Source organism: Myodes glareolus, chromosome 19 (assembly GCF_982192425.1).
Source record: "Myodes glareolus chromosome 19, mMyoGla1.1, whole genome shotgun sequence".
NCBI classification, from domain to species: Eukaryota; Metazoa; Chordata; class Mammalia; order Rodentia; family Cricetidae; genus Myodes; species Myodes glareolus.
The window spans coordinates 11193276-11211842 of record NC_142044.1 but is presented as its reverse complement, the minus strand read 5'-3'; the positions used below and the strand labels follow the sequence as shown (position 1 = coordinate 11211842).

Sequence of the window (18567 nt, the reverse complement as noted above, 5' to 3'; positions counted from 1 at the left end):
GTAAGTCAGAGTTAATCACGAATTCATGTAATCAGTGCAGTCAGTATAGAGAAATGGGAGTCAGAGAAACAAAAAAAATGGAAGCGTTTGGATTAGCTAGCCTGCTGTATACAGTGGAAGACAAACAGTACCTGTCTCAAACAAATTGGAAGATACAACTAACACTTAAGGTTTGCCACTGACTTCCACTTATGTATTGTGGCACATACATACGTACATTCACACATAAACTCTCTCTCTCTCTCTCTCTCTCTCTCTCTCTCTCTCTCTCTCTCACACACACACACACACACACACATACACACACACAAATTCAATTACATATCATACATAGAAACAAAGACTTAAAGCTTAAACATTTTGCCTTGGTTTACTTTACTTATGCTAAAAATGTATCTTCACAAACCTTGTTTTTAAATAGACATTTTGCCTGGTTCACATTATTTGTGCTAAAAGTGTATTTTCACATAATATTTTTAACAAAGGTCTAAATTAATTTTAAATATTGCCATACATGAAGTCATATCTGAAGAGATGCTGGAGAGATGGTTCAATGAGTAAAGAACCTGCTGTGAAAGCATGAACGCATTAATTTGGGTCCTCAAATGCAGCAATGTGCACCTATGAAAACAAAAAGTAACCTTAAATTAGTATCAATATATAAAAATCCATATCAATATAAAATATTTGATACTAGAGGTTGCTCAAAGGCTGACTCAGCATCTACCCTTTTACTCCATCATTCTATAATGCCCACTTTCCCTTCCAAAAGAGATCCTTGAATCTACTTTCCTTTGTTCAGCTTTTATCCTGGCCATGACATTCAACAACTTCTAACCCCTAAATGATGTCAAACATCCATAAACCAATGAATGACCAAAGACTACTCATTTACCTCTTGGGAATGTGAGCACCTTTTTCTCTGAGTTTCCTGTTGTCTGGGGGCAATGACATAACTATAGGAACCTGAGAAAATTGAAATAATGGTCAAGTTCTGGAAAAACTAGCTGTAACATTTGTTGTTCATCTCAGTGTAATGGGAAAGTGCAGGGTTTATCTGAAGTCATGGCTAGAGTAGTATGTGAAACTGCACCTTCTCAGCTAGCTCTTTTGAATTTGTCCTGAGTAGTTTGTAGCCAAAAACTGATGTTTGCGTGGTGTCTTTAGATTAATTTCATTACCACAGTTCAGGTGAAATCATTGTGGGGTCCCATCACTTTTTCAGAACATGAAAGTTTACTCCTAGGAATGATCATGGTTCCCTGCAGAAAGCTTAAACATTTTAAATGTCATATACAGCATATCTCAGGTAGGCTACAGGACCATAATCTATTAAGTATATCCAGGGTACACAACTTAATTTGTAGTTAACTTCTTTAGAATCAAGCCAAAAATCATGTACAGTAAGCTAGATGAAGCCTACTTCCACAATTACATACTCCATATGACCATTAATATCACAACAGAAAGTTTTGTGTGTGCGTGCGTGTGTGTGTGTGTGTGTGTATGAGTGTGTCCAGTCATCTTCAGATTCCTTAGTTGGGTGTTTTTATTCTCCTGGAAAGACAAAAATAAGACGATCTAAGATGTCTCTGTCATCTGACTTAAGTGTAGAAATTATTTAATAATTTTGATACTATATGTAAAGTTTTTCAACCTATTTATTTATTTTTAAATGGATGTGTGTACATATTTCAATTTATGTAATCAATGAGTGTGCAAGAGGATGGAGAGGCCAGAACAGACATCAGAGTCCTTATACCTGAGTTTCAGGTATTTGCGAGCAGGCATATTTTTGGTGGGAACTGGACCTACATGCTTTGCAAGAGCAGGAAGCAATGTTAACCACTGAACCATCTCTCAACTCTCATTTCATGCAGTTATTTTTGCTACTTTCCCACTATCTCAATAGTTTACACACATTAAAGAAACATCTATTAACTACAATTGAAAATTTTATCATTATGCTTCATGTAAACCTCCTATCTTCATTGTTGTATATTTCAGGATCTCTTGCCCAGAAATTGGTCCAACTCATAAAAAGTGGGTCCTCCCATATCAAAAGTATAATCAAGTCAGATTTACCCACAGGTAGCTTACCATGGAGACTGTTTCCAGGTGATTCCTCAAAGTGCAGGTTGGTAAGACGATCTACCATATTGTTCTATATTAATAATTCTGCAGTTCATGAATTGATAAAACTGAATAACATTTCCAAATTTATAAAATGGTCCTCTTTCTATTACCTCACCCCTATGGTTAAGGAAGAAGAAACACTATTAATAAAAACCCAGGAGAGAGTAATTTAGGTTTAACCTGAAGATGTGAAAAGCAAAACAGCGAGCTGTTATCTCTTACCTTGACCTAAGTGTGAAATGCCGATTCTGCCTCCTGGAATCTCAGATTGAGACTGTTTGAGAGCTGTCTCTCTCTGTCTTATATTCCTTTCTAGGGATGAAGCTAAAGACATGCACCATTGGGGTTAAAGACATCACCAACTGATTTCTATGGAAACTAGTGTTGCTACTGGAATTAAAGGTGTGTGTCATAGTGGTTGCTGGGACTAAAGATGTGTGTCACAATAACCTGCTCTGTAAGGCTGACTAGAGGGGCAGTCTTACTCTCAGATATTCAGGTAGTCTTTATTTATTAAAATATATTTGATATGCCACTGCAGGAGGAGAACTCAGATTTTCTTGTTTTAATTAAGAAATGTAACACAGGTCTTTGATTTTGTTGCTGTTTGAATAATATGTCCTCCATAATTTCCAGCATTTGGATAATTTCTCCCCAGTTGTGAGTTATAAGCTTGATGCTTCATCTATAATGCCTGCAATCCTTCTGGTTTCATAATCCCAAATAAACTCTTACTTCTGTAAATTGTTATGACCATTGTGTTTTATGAAAGCAACAGAAAAGCCACTAATACAAGGATGAGGCATCATACAAACCAATGCTCACTGACATGAGTGATTTAAATAATTTTATTGGTTTAAGCTATTGAATAATATATGAACAAATATCTTCCAAGGTTTTTTGAGGGGCAACAGCAGTTATAAACAAAAAAATAAATTGCATTCTCTTCTAGCCTGCTCATTGTAGCATAAGTCACGGTACTCCTACCTTCTCTACACTGCATGGATAGTGTTTCCCAGGTCCTCCATAATTATTTTTGTCTGTCTGTCTGACTGTGTGCCTGGAATGCCCCATACATGCTTGTTCTCTAATAATCCCTCATCACTTTGCATAAGCACCCTTTTCACTTCCTACACAACTCAATTTAATGCATAATTATATCAAACACATAGTGTCCATACTCAGAATATAAGACATGTATGTCATCGGTAATTTTTTTTCAGTACACGACTGCCCTTTTATTTAAATGACCATCTTACAAGTTCTTTTGACAATTTTGAGATGCAGTGCTGAACATGGTTAGAATTAGCTACCAGTTTTCTACCATAACTAAATCTATAAAAGGTGTATATCCCAGAATTAATGCTGGCATTTTAGTTGGTTTTCAGAGTGGTGGAAAATGCAGTAAAGGGCCACCATCTCACCATTGTCATTGCCTACATAGAGGTAACAACAAAGAAGTTAGTTTGAATACTTAATGTAGACTACCCACAAATCAGTCATCCATTATACTGACCTTTCTTGTGCTATTTAGTCTGGAGATATGAGAGATTATGTAAGAGCAAAAAACACTATTGAGCTGACTCAGAGAGGCCCAGTAGGTCTTGCAGGTTGAGGGCGCAATAATATTACAAGAGCTATTTGCTCAAACCCATAATATTTTGGTGCTTCATGAATTTGAATTGTCCCTACAATATGGAAAGAACAGTAACCTAAATATATATTTGTCTGAATTCACATGTCGTGTGTTCACTGACAAACACTGCAGTTAAAGCTCTAGTATTTATCTAGTTCTTTTGTAGAAGTCTATTTAGTGCCACAAAAACACAGATGGTCACCCCAGAGTCTCAGCAATCCATATGCAGCTTTCAAAAGTCCAACTCTATAGGCATCATGTGACATGAAAAGGGTCACTTTTTATTTCCCCATGAGTTTGTCACAAGCTTATTTATCAAAGCAGACCCTCATTTAAGGACTTCACATTCTATTAATAGTTTTCATTTCTTTTCATTTTTGTTCAGTCACATTAGTGTGTTTTGAGGCATAAATCATAATGAAGTTAAACAACTAATATGTTCTGTTCAAAGTACTTTGACAACCATGTGCATAATTATAAGCAAAACTAAAATAAGATATAAAGTATTGTACTTATTTTACTCTGCAAAATTCCCTTGTAGCTGCTTTTCATATAGACAATATTTTGTTGCATTTTTGATTTTCATCCTCACAGATCAAACTTCATTAGACATTTTCAGTAGACTAGGAAGACAATATTTTAGGTTTTGTAGGATGTTTATGTTTTTTATTTTTACTTTTTAAGAGTTATTAAATGCTTTATTGTGATTATGACTGAATCAGGAAGAATAGCTGATATGGACTTATATTTTAGTTAGCTAGCCACTGACTTATAACTGTGGCTGTTTGGTAACTCTATGCAAGTGGTATAATGTATTACAAGATCTTTTGTTTCTTTCTTATCTTAATATATCATTTTCACACTTCTGTATATTGTTAAAATTGCATGACTTTAAGATTTTATATGAGCATTTTACTGAAATATAGTAGAGATGTTGTTTAATCTCAAGTTCTTGGCCAAGGCTTTCAGATGAAGGACTTATGCAAACATGTCCCAGTCTACTTTCTTCTTAGTAGTTAGCCAAATATTCTGACAGTATCTGGCAAAAACAGATCAGTATAGAAGGCAGAATAGAAAACATCATCAAAATCTAAAGTCTCATGCAAACACATAACAATATCGTTTATATACTGTGGATTTTTCTTTACTCACAGAGATATTAGTACATATTTTGCTGGCATCTGGTGTTCGTTGAGAACAGAAACCCTAAGTAGGAATATGAGGGTTACCTTTTACCAAAACAGCTACTGAGGCACTTTGAAAAAAGCAGCATACATCACAAGGAGTAAAAGTCTTGTGACCTGTGTCAGACTTAATGTTTGTAGTATATGGAGCAGTATTTTCATTAGCAAATTGTTCATAGTAAGTTGTGATCTGATGTCCAGAGAAGTGGTTGCTATTGGTCAATTAGATATCTTAACTTTTTTCATAGGTTCTGATTCATCTCACCTCACATTACCCATTTTCCCATTTATAAAGACCCTCAGAAGTATAAGTATAAGCACAGGTACAAACACAAACACACACAGAGACACACAACACAGACACAAACGCATGCACACACAATGCAGTCTTGTTATTTAAAGATAATACCTTTGTCATCGTATCCTATATGATATTAATAGACTTTCTATCCCAAAAATTCATAACCATAATGCTGAACAACCTTGTTAATCTAAATGCATTTCATTAAGTGTAAGAATTATTCTATAATTATCTTGACATATGAAGCACCTTTTGTCCCCTTAAGTCTACAATTGTGGATAAGTTTATAGACAACCTAAAGACAAAATTCATAATACTGAAAACATTTAAATGATCCAGATGCTATATAGTCACATTAAATATCAACAAGGCTATTATTATGTTCACAAGTAAATTTGACAAAGATGAAGTCTATTTTCTTGATTTCCTCTTTCCACTATCTTACATCTCTTTCATGTAGAATTATAGGTTTTAAATCAACTGATTCTATATGTTTTGATATTATAATACATTTAATATAGCTGATCTTACTCTGTATGGATTACTATCCACTAACCTCTTATGCTAATGCCTTATGAATAAGGCAAGCTATTCATCATTTTTCCTCTTTCTAACTTACTCCAAATGATCATTAATGCATTCTAACACCAAAAATAATACATCATCAAGGATATGGCCAAGAAACTAAGAACACACTGTAATATTGCTAAAACTAATAGAGACACTGTTGAGTGCTTTCATATTTAAGTACTGTATTATTGAAAATCAGGTTGGTTCTTTTTCCTCCTCAGGAGTCTGTTATAATACTTAACAATAAAAACTGAAATACTTGTTTTGTAGTGAATTCTAACACCTATTGAAGTTTTTCACCTCAACCAATAATTGAATCCCCACTCATGTTCACCATTTCCTACCTTAATAAGACTGAGCACAACACCAAATAATTCAAAGAACAAACCCCTGTAAGTATCAACCAGTGCCTCTTATTAATTTTTATATGTCATATACATTTAAAAATATAATTATGTACAAATATTTTGGGGGATATACTTTTAAAGCAAATTTTGAAATGAGATAAAATTTATTTCTATAGGACAATTTTCTTTAAGTAGAGGTGGTGTAAGTATTAAACCACTAATTTAACCTCAATGTTAATTGAATTTAATGTGTCTCATTAAATTTTGTGTCCATAATATGTTACAAATATGTGTGTTGTTATAAATCTCTTTTCTAGGAAGCATTTAAGACTTCCAAACGCAGTGGTAGTGATAACAAACAAAATCTTGATAGTATATAATCTTGGTCATGTTATCCTTAAGGCACAATACACTCAGCATATATGAAGATATTCATGTGAATAATGATTATATGGGATTTAGAAAACTAAAACTACATAATTATATGACAAAACTATTGAATCTTTTAAAGGTGTATTTGTATTCTGCTCTTTGAATTAGTTCTATTTTAAGGGGAAAACTTCTTGATGGTGAACCCTTGATAGTAAAGACTGAATGTCTAACAATGATACATTGGATGAGCTTATAATCTATGTTGACTAATCGCTTCATAAAACCTATAGTGAAATTATAATAAGTGGGAACCAGTATCAAACTCTGTGGCTATGTCTATAAATGTTTAAAATCACGCTAGAAAAATTGGAATAGAATAAGACATGAGAACAGATGGCCCAAGCCTTCATAATAAATCATCTTGTTGCATCAACACTTTATCTTCTATATACATGTTTGGACAGTAAAGACTCTTTATTAATATAACTTTCCTAATGCCCACTTAGAAGACAAAAATATTAACTACATACTCTGGCACCTGTTGGAAGAATACTTCCAGAGGATTTCAGTTGTTCCCATCAGTGTTACTGAGGAGCAAAATATGAAATTCTCTACATGAGAACTTTGAGTAATACATCTAAATATCCTTCTTTCTTGGGAGGAAGGTCTACTCTCATTTCTTTAGTATAACTGTGATTCACTGTTTGCCCACATCCATAGTTAAGATAAAAAAGTTTTACTTCAGGTCATAATGGCAGAGACTGACAATCTATCATGATGGAGCAGGCAAATAGGATTACTTGTTCCACAGCAATGGAATATGTGGATGCAGATCCTTCACATAGTAGTAATGGGTGCACAGAAGAGAACCTGAAACAAGAATAACCTTACAAACTGTACCACTACAGGTCTACTTCCACAAACTTTAGACAACCAACACATATGGTTTCAAATACTCAAAATGTGAGCCTCTGAAAAGACAACCCAAATTTAAGCCATAGTAGATTGATAGTGGCAGAAAGAACAATGATCTTCAAAGACACCCACATTTTATAATAGTAATTATTAAATATGTTATCTGGCAAAAAGAAATTTACAGATATGATTCAATTTAAGATCTTGACATGGGAAAATGTGTCAAATTTCTTGAAGAGATCATTATCCACACAAGCATCCTGACAAAGAAGGGTCAAGAGTCAGAGACGAGAGGCTTTATAACTGCACCGAAAAATGGGAGACAGGACCATAAATGACCCCAATGTCAGTGTTGAAGAAAGAAAATCCTCAAAATTTCAGTTGGAAAAAATATTCCCTCAGCATTGGCATTAGTCCTGAACAATTCAATTTGTACTCATTTTATTTAGGTGAATTACATCAAAATAATACAAAAAATATGGGTCTCATATTGGACCAATCATTTGTTGGCCATTGCAACAATTTCTTCCCTGTCTTTTTAAAATGTTTTTATTGAGCCATATATTTTTCTCCACTTCTATTCCTTCCTTCCTTCCGCACCATCACATCTTACAGGAGGGACAAATTGTGTGTCAAAGTCATATGACTGGATTGGTGTCCAAATTCCTCCACTGGAAATCTTATCTGGTTATAGGCGACGGCTGATTCAGGCTACTTATCCTGTATTGCTAGGAGCCTAACCTGGGTCACCCTTGTAGATTCCTGGGAGTTTTCATTGCACTAGGTTTCTATTTCACTCTAAAAATGCCCGTATTTTCCACTCCTCTTTTCCAGTAATCTCCTGCTCTATTGGCAACCCCCACAGGCTTGGTCTCTTCTATTCCCATCCCAATGGCCCCAGTATACCCATGAAACCTATTCTTTTCCCATCCCAGGGAGATCCAAGTGTCCTCCGATGAACCCTTGTTACGGAGTCTCTCTGGTACTGTAGATGTTACATGATTATTCTTTAATTTACAGCTAATATCCGTTTCTAAGTGAGTACATACAATATTTTTCTGAGTCTTGGTTATCTCACTTGATTTTTTCTAGTTCTATCCATTTGCCTGCCAATTACATGTCATTGTTTTTAACAACTGAATAACATTTCATTTTGTAAATTTTCTTTATTTTCTTTACCCATTCATTTGTTGAGGGATATCTATGTTGTTTCCAGTTTGTGACTGCTACACACATTGCTGTTATGAATATTGTTGAGAAAGTGTCCTTATGATTTGATGGCACATCCTTTGAGTATATGCCCAAGAGTGGGATTTTCGGTTTTGAGCTAGATCAATTATCAATTTATGTGGAACTTCTATATTAATTTCCACAGTAGCAGAACAAGTTTGTACTCATACCAAAAATGAAGACATATTCATGTTGCTCCTCATCCTCACCAGCATAAGTAAAGAATAAAATTTATCAACAGAAATAAGAAACTAACATTTGAAAGTATTATACAGTAATTAAAATTGCAAAATTAAACTTTGAAATCTGCAATTAGATGTGCGTTAGCTTCCTGTCCAGTGTACCTTTTCTTCTTACAAAAATGCTAATTGAAGGAATTAGAAAGGAAATAACTAACATATAACAGGGAAACATGAACTGAAGCACACTTTTCCTTGTAAGGTGAAATCCTCTAGCACATAGAATAGCCACTGAAGTATGTACCTGGGAGATAAAATTGTGCATATTAACTAAGCTACATTTGAGATTTTATAATTTTATATAAATTACTGTCAATCAAATGTATAAATATGTTATTTTGAAGATGAATTTTAATTCCTTCTTTTAAAATTTTTATTTTGAGTTCTATAATAGTGTCTTAATGCTATTTAGTTAAAATCACTCAAATGGATGCAAAAGCTTAGTGGATTTTTCAGGATAACATTCCATACTTTAAGACTTCTGATATTATTATCTAAAACAGAAGTCATTTTTAAAAAAGATAAGAATTAAAAAATGTATATAAATCATAAATAGCCTTGTTTATTTACATTTCAATTGATGTGACAAAAATGACCAAAGCAACTTATTACAAAAAAATTTTTTATTGGAAATCACATTTCTAAATGGTTGGCATCCATGATCATCCTGACAGGGAGTATAACATCAGGCAGGTAGGCATCATTCTGGGGCAGTGGCCATGATCTTACACACATATGCACATATTAGAGCCAGAAAGGTCAAGAGAAAATTACAAGAAATGGTCCTTTTTGAGTTTATAATATAATTGTATTTTTTCTCTTGTGCTTTATCACCCAAGACCTCCCATATACCCTTCCCAGTTTCCCATCAAATTCATGACCTCTGTTTTCATTAATTGTTACTACATTAAATATATTTCACACATATACACACACAGATTTCTAAATATAATTTGTTTAATTTATATAAAATTAGTTGTATTCATGCTTTCAGGGATGACCATTTGGCAATAGATAAACAGTTGGCATGTTCTTCCCTGGAGAAGGCCAACTCTCTTGCTTTTAGCTTCTGCATTTTCCTATTTTTTTTTGTGTAATATTGAGATTTTTGTAGCCCTTCCTTGTCCACTGTGGCATGTCTGTTGGTGTTCTCCTTGTTCATCCCATATTTGGGCAATCATACTGTTGATACTTTGAAGGGATTATATCTGCTATTACTAGAAGACGCAATCTCTCAGTAAACTTGATGGCAAAGCATTGGATACTTCTATTCTAAGCCACTGTGAAACACATCCTTCATCAACGTCACATCTTCTAATCATTCCTAAGTGAGCCTTTGGTGGTATTTTTTCATTCAGTCCATTACAAGTTGGTTGTGAAAAAAATAAGAGAATTCTGTAATGCAGCCTTCATTTTTCTATTTATCAGTGATAGCTGAAAAACTGGATAGCAGTGCCACAAAGAGAGGAAAGTATAAACACTGTGGCATTGATTTCTAGTATTAGAAAATTGCTAATCGGTATACTTAGCTTGGTATTGTCACAAATTTTGTGATGAGTCCTCCAACTCTTCCTTTAGTTAAGAGTTTTATTGCCCTTGGGCTATTTTTCACTTTTCCAATTTGGCATGAAAAATTTCCGACTTACTTATTTCAACCCAAAGTTCTGAAAAACTTGACAGGTTTTGCTGACATTTGGGGATTCATTCCAACTTTCTACCAAGTGAAATTTAAAAACTGCAAATCTATCAAAAACCAACAGCAACATGATAGTTGGAAAGCAATAAGTGATTCTGAGTCAGAAAATTAAGTAATTCTTTACTATTGAACAAACTAAAAAATTATAAGCTATCAAAACTAAAAAGTAATGCCACTGGGCTTTGTATAACACCTAGATTTAAATTCTAATGTAAGTGACTACTACAATAGTTACACTGACAGTCTGTTGTGACATATATTTTGGAAATGTCAGTAAGTGGAATGCAAGAAGACTTATCATTTTTTTTCTGTGAATTAATAGTAATCTAAAATACATGCACACAAATTCAAAAGATTGAACACATAGAAATTATAACTTGAATGCAGGAGTTCAAAGTAATTTAAGATATAAAACTAAATGCTATTTTGAGATATTAATTAGCAAATTGCACAAGCTACAACGTACAAAGTTGGCTCACAATATATATGCATATTACTATACTACCTTATAATCAAAAAAATACAACTTGCACCATAAATATCTGCTAATTGCAGATTCCTTCATATGTTTAATTGTTATTTGAAATATAATTTTTATATTAATCCCTCCCCTTTCCTTCCTCCAAAACCTCCTCTATACCCTCCCTGCTCTCTTCAAATTCATGACCTCTTTTTTTTTCATAAATTGTCATCAAATACGTATGCATATTCCTAAATATCACCAACTCAGCCTGTATACTGTTGCTCATATGTATGTTTGCAGGGTTGACACTTTGGTCGGATAACCAATTAGTGTACTCCTCCCTGAGGAAGACTATCTCCCCCACTCGCAGCACCACTTAGAGTATAGTTGATGACTCACAATCTTACTCAATCTACATTGATATGTCTTGTTCAGTTCATGTTTAAACAGTCATATTGTTGAGAGTTTACTTGTATAATTTATGACATTACTAGGAGACACATTGTTAAAAGAAACTGTCTGATGGTTCAGACATTCTGTATCCACAAATATCCTGAGACCTCAAATTCAAAGAAAAGAAACAAAGCCTTAGAGGAGTTTCAGTAATTTAATCCATTCAGCTGATATTTACGGTATTTGGGATTAGTTCATCCATGATGACAATTCCTTGGCTGTTTCCAAGGTTCTTCTATATTGTATGTACTAAGTGCATCAAGAATTCATAGTTCTACTCAACAATGTTTCTCATCTCTCTGGAATAATAATAAAACAAGTATAGATTAAGAATCATAGTTAATAATATAAATGAAAAAAATATTATATAGCAACTAAAGTCAAAGAAAATATGAACTAAAATGTATGTTTCAAGAGGTGCCCTGTTTGAATTTTTGTCAACTGATTGACAGATAGAAAAGTCTAGAGGACATTTTCTTTTAATACTTCAAAAGGTAGTACCTGGCCAAATGGAATTAATTCCATTCTTGTGCAACTGGCCCATATAAAAGAATATATTGAGCAAGAGAGGAAGTCAGCAAGCAGCTTCCACTAAGGTCCTGCCTCTTGGTTCCTGCCTTGAGTTATTGCCCTGACTTCCATCAGTGATTCATTGTGACCTTGGAGCTGCAAAATCAAAGATTCCATTTTCTCCTCAAGCAGAAACCAAACGAAAGAAAAGAGGATTCCCCAACAAATTAAAGGTTTATTTACCTGTTGGAAATTGTACAAAATAACATTTTTAGTTAACAGAATTCAGAGGAACATATAAATTAAATATCAACCCTAAAATAAAAATGTCTGTGTGGTGAATCCAAAATCAAAAACTATAAATAATAATTAAAATCAAAAAAAGTTTGGCATAATTGGAAGTATGCTTAGTGCCCATGTATTAGAAATTTATTGATTCAAGATTTAAAATTTATTCTCATTTTTTGGTAGGTCTATCCTATGCACATCATGGTCTTTAAGACATTTTTATATGGAGGTCCATTTTTAGACAACCTTATTTCAATCATGATTGATTGATTGATTAAAAGACTAAACTTGATTCTATGATTTTTTTAAGGAAATTTACTTTGAAAACTTATTTACTTTTATTTTATGTGCATTGGTGTTTTGTCTGCAGCTATGTCTGTCTTTGAGAGTCAGATCTAAGAGTTACAGATGGGTGAGAACTGTCATGTGGTTGCTGGGATTTGAACTCAGGTCCTCTGGAAGAGCAATCAGTACCCTTAACCACTGAATCATCTCTCCAGCCCCAATTCTATGATTTTCTTACAGTTTAAAAATTTTTGATTTTACAGCAAACACTCAGGAAGATAATTTAATCTTTCTAAAAATAAATGTCTGATGTACCTTTTAAAATAAGCACTATGTAACTATTCTTTTTATGAACTTTTATTTTTCTCCTGTTTCAGAGTATCTAATAAATATTACCACTGACTTATAAATAGTACATGAATTAGGCCTCTATATATTGTAAATTAATATATTTAAACTTATTTTGAAAACAGTTTCCCTTCTTATACAATATATCCTTTAATTTCCCCTTTCTCTATTCCTTGAATTTCTTCTCCCTACCCTCCCCCAACTCCAGAACCACTCTCCCTCTCTCTCTCATTAGTAAAGAACAGGTTTATAAAAGAAAGGAGTCAATCATTAAATAGAAACATATAAAAAATGAAGCAGGAATTATCACATTATAATTGATCCATAAACCCAAAATGAGTAAAAGGGTTCCAAGAGCAGGCACAAGAACAGAGACAAGCTTGCCTCATTAACAGAAGTCCAACCAAAACTCAAAGTTGGAAGTCATCAAATATATGCAGCGGACCTGGTACAAACTTTTTTCGGCTCTCCAATTGCTGCTTTAGTGTCTTTGAGCTTATACTTATAAGCACCTTCATTATTTTAGTCTCAGGGCCTTGTCTCCTAGTTCCCTCTATCCACTCTGGTTCCTGTAATTCTCCAGCCTCTTTTGCTGGATTCCCTGAACTCTGAGGGAAGAGATTCAATGGAGATCCCTCATTTAGACTCTTTCTCTGCATATCATCTGGCTATTGGTCTCTGCAGGTGTTCCTTCAGCCTTCAGAGAAACCGTTTCTGGTGTTAACTGGATTAAGCACTGACCTATGGTATCACAATATCATTAGAAATCATTGTACTGATTATTTTTAGATCATGGAAATTTGGTATACCTGGGACTTTGGACTACTTAGTCTCTAGCTTTTTGTTACCTAAGCAGTGTCAGATATGGATTCCTTCTTGTGGAATGAAACTTAAGTTAAATGAATCATTGCTTGGCTATTTCCCTAAATTCTGTGCCACCATTGTTCCAGCATATTTTATAATTAAGAAATATAAATTAATAGATAATCATCTATAATAGTCAACTTGTAGTCATGTTAGTTAGATTTTTCTAGGTTAATAGAGATATATTTCAATTAGATATTCTTCAGATCTTTCAGAGACATACACAATATGGCATTTAAAATGTTTAAGGACTTAGGATCTTTCAAGACATATCTACTCCTGGCAGCACCCATGTACTTCAAAATGATGATGGGCATCAAAAAGTCTCCTAATAGAGTTGGTTAGACATTTGGACACAAAACTGCTCTTGCCTGGACCATTTGATGAACTGGACATGCAGGACCCACAGAGAAATGACTGATGAACTAGTCTAAAGATGAGAAAATCCTTTGGGGTTCCAGCTTCATGAAAGAGTCTGCTAGACATTCTGCAGGACAAAGAAAAAAAATGACTGACAAACTGACAATGTAGGTGGACCAGTCTTTGAAATTTCCTGCTCTGTAAAAATGTCTTCTTGATACAATGGGCCCGTAGGCTGAAGATGGATGCTGCAGTGGTATAGAAGAACTTTGGGTGACTGTCCAGACAGCAAGATGTTTCTGTCAATTCTAGAGTTTTGGAAGTTGCTTACAATGCACTTCATGTTTACTTAAGTAATATTATATCCTTTTTGAGTCTTTGATGAGGTTGAAGAATAAATAGCTGTAGTTATGAAAAAAGATAAAGTAGATATAAATATTGCAACTATAATTCTTACTTGATACCTGTTTTGATACATGTAATTTTACTATTTTAAAGTTAAAACCTTCCTTTTTATTTGAACAGAAAAGGGGAACGGATTCCCTCTGTATGCTGTGAATACCATTGGTTAATAAAGAAGCTATTTTCAGCCTGTGATAGGATAGAACAGAGCTAGGCAGGGAAAATTAAACTGAATGCTAGAAGAAAAAAAGGGCGAGTTGGGGAGAAACCATGTAGCCGCTGTCGGAAACAGATACCAGACAGAACTTTACCTGGTAAGCCACAGCCACAATACACAGATTAATATAGATGTCTTAGTTTAGGATATGAGTTAGCCAGATAAATGCTTAAGCTATTGGCCAAACATTATTGCAAATAATATGGTTTCTGTGTGATTATTTCATGGCTGAGCAGCCAGAAAAAAACAAGCAGCCTCCTTACAACACAGAGAGATATGGGCATTATAGTTGTTTAATGTACACTTCAATTTATAGTCTGTTGATCAAAAAATAATTTATATCCATATTGCATCTGGTTTATACTTTTGAAATTTTCCATACCATATTACATTTCATAAAAGAATCTCTCCTCAACTGCCTGCTAAACATTGGCCAACTTAAAATGATTAAATACCTTGAAAGAAGCGAAAATTTGAAAATTGTAATAAAATTTTCTTTGTATCCTGAAAAATTAGTACTCCCTTTTGATATATTAAAAGAGGACTGTATTTCCTCAAGTTTAATACATTAAATATACTTTAAGCATACAATATGAAGATATTAATGTGGAAGTATGAGTAATTTCAATCCACACAAACATGCACATATGTATATATCACAATGTATGTATATCATATTAAACATAACTATTTACTTTAATACTTATCAATGTCTCATCAGCCAACAGTATCCAGAAGCTCTTCTAACAGAAAGTTAGTGCTCACTGGAAACTATTTCTAGCCCTTCAGTCAAGTAACTCCATGTTTTGGATGAGCGTTTCCTTTTATTTGAAAACACTCAATTCATTACATTGCAAGAACCTTAAATTAAGTATCTCTGTGGTTTTTTGAGAATCTTGGCAAGTGTTATGTTATGGTAACTCAGTTAAAAAGTTTGTCTACTTGTGATAATGGAAAAAGCACTGCTCTCAAGGACCCTTTGCAATATTGTAAAAACTCTGAATTCTGTAACTCCAATACATTAAAATACAATCAATTAAAAGCACAAATTAGCAGAAAACACAAAAGTCTAATGCATAGATTCATAAGAACATTCCCCAAAACATACGTAAAAGGATGGTTCCTCATACACAGTCACTAATTTTGTAATATTTTTAATATATTAAACCCATAAATCAAAAAGTGTGATATCCTAAGCAAAGGTGACCAAAGAAAATAGTATATCAATATTATATGTAGAAGATTAATTTATCATACAAATAAAACATCACAAAAATGCAAAGATATTTTTATAAAATTTGTGGATAATTTTGAGAGTTTCCTACTTGATAAGTCCATTACACAGATTTTCTACAGAGTTTGGAGACTCACTGCAGTTCTCAGCATGTAATCACCAGTGTGGGTGTGTGTACGTGTGTGTGTGTGTGTGTGTGTGTGTGTGTGTGTGTGTGCGTGCATGTGTATAGAGGAAGGTATTAAATAAAAAGACCTCAAGTGCTCACAGATTAGTAAGTTTAATTGCAAAATGACCATGATACCAAAAACCATTTATGGATCCAATAAAAATAATCCTACAAAATTTTTCACAGAAATAGGAGGGAAGAATCCCTAGAATTTATAGATACCAAATAGCCGAAGTGAACCTGAGCAAGAGGAATAATACCAGAGTGAGTATCACACTTGATGTTATTCTATGTTTATTACATAGCAGATTTTCTTGCTATTTTCTTTGCTGAATATACTGCCTTAACTGTCATTTGTCTACAGCAGTAATATCTCACTCTCATATATGAACACTGCTTGTAACTACTACCTGCAAATGGAGCTATCTTCTTTAAAAAGAGGAGGGGTGTTGTGTCTCCAGACATGAAAGGAATGTAGGAAGTTAATGGAACTCAGAAAATGATAAAACTGCACAGGACTCCTCATCCTCAAGTATATACAAGCACTAAAAAACCTTCTTAATATAGGAGATTCAGAAGGAACTGCATGTTGGTTGGTTAAAGTGTTCTAGGAATGCAACTCTGATTCATTGCAACCAATGAAGGTTGATGTTCAAAGACACATCAACCTTTCTGCAACCTATACTTCGGTAACTAATTGACTCACTGGTTCTCCATGCTACACTTATGTAACATGAAAAGGCCAGGCCTGCTTGTTTGGGTTCCTTGTCCTGCCCTGTTCCTCCCTGCCACAAGTCCCAGACAAAATCAAACACACAGTTATTTTATAAGTTATAAAGCTGATTGGCCCATTAGGTCAGGCTACTTATTAGCTAACTTTTACATCTTGATTAACCGATTTTTCTGATCTATGTTAGCCATGTGGCTCAGTACCTTTTTCAGTGGGGCAGCTTACATACTGCTGCTTCGGTGATCTGGGAAGGAGTGGGAGGAATCAACTTCCTCCTCCCCAGAATTCTCCTGCTCTCCTTGCATCATTTCCACTTCCTGTCTGGTTTTCCTGCCTACACCTCCTGCCTGGCCAATCAGCGTTTTATTTAAAACATGATTGACAGAATACAGACAATTCTCATGCACCACACTTATGTTAATGTTAATGCATTTCTTTGTTTTATGGATGGTGTCCTATCTGAAATTAAAAGACAGTTTTTTCAAGTCTTTCATGCAATAAAATTACACACTTATTTAAAAATACCATAAATAATTAGCTTTCCCCATCATTTCATATTATTCTTCTCAATTTCTTCTTTTAAGTAAGTTCTGAGTATTTATTAACCTATTTTCAATGAGCCAAGCTTTTTCTTTTACATATTTTCATTCCCCTGGGTTCCTTCTATCGTCTAAAAGCTATCCCCAAGCTTGTGCTATCAATAAGTCTCACTAATGTGTCAGTAATAATCAACAGCTGTCTAATTGAACTTAATTCCACTCAACAGGAGGTAAATCAGGCCTGCTACTGTTAACCTAGCCAGCTTCCCAGTGCCAGCAGATTAACGGACCTTACAAAAGAGTCACTGCCGCTTTTCTAGACCAGCACAATTCCTTACTACATTCTAAATCTTTCACTGACACTCACAGTCAAGTGAGGCTACCACTCTTCATTAAAGAACCCTTGTGTTCAGAGAGTGAAGTCCACTGCAGACACCACAACTGGACACAATGCATATATAAAGAGATAATGGGGAGTCCCTGCCTAGAGGACAGATGCACTATATTATAGTTTCTGTATCTGTGGCTCAGAGGACACAGTAGATGAGGAGGCTGCAAGATTTTAAGAGCTCAAACAACAGGAATTCTATGGTGAATCAGAATCTCCTGAAAATGGTTCTATAAACAGAAATACAAAAATAAGCATATCAAAAAACATGTATATGTGGAAAAGAAAGTATTGTATGGAGTCCCATCATTAAACAAAGAATTATAGGCAACTGCTGGGAGAAGAAACTTTTTCATATATAGTGCTTAGCACTTAAACTATTTACAAACAAACAATAAAAACAGACCCACATATATACATATATGCTTATATACACTAAACAAATATGATATCAACTTGAGAGCAGAAGATTATAGAAGGGGCTGGTTACAGGACCAGGGAGGACCTGGAGAGAGGAAAAGGGTATGGGGGGAGTGGTATAAATGATTAAAAACATTTTTAACAACAGAGTTCATTGATGACCTACTAATTGCATATTATCTGTTATCATGTTGGAGCCTGAGGAACCTCTGAGCAGATACTTTTCACCTTACCCCTCCTAATCCATTCACACTTAACTCGGTACTATGAG

General features: G+C 34.2%; 1 long non-coding RNA gene across 1 annotated transcript; it reads right to left on the bottom strand.

Annotated features, from left to right (window-relative positions):
* Positions 1 to 292: 292 nt before the first annotated feature.
* On the bottom strand, positions 293 to 2482 carry LOC125415012 (uncharacterized). Its single transcript, XR_007236467.3, has 4 exons — positions 2359 to 2482; positions 2101 to 2253; positions 896 to 966; positions 293 to 621 (listed from the first exon to the last, which is right to left on the bottom strand). It is a non-coding gene; the product is annotated as an uncharacterized LOC125415012 (long non-coding RNA).
* Between the last annotated feature and the right edge of the window lie 16085 nt (positions 2483 to 18567).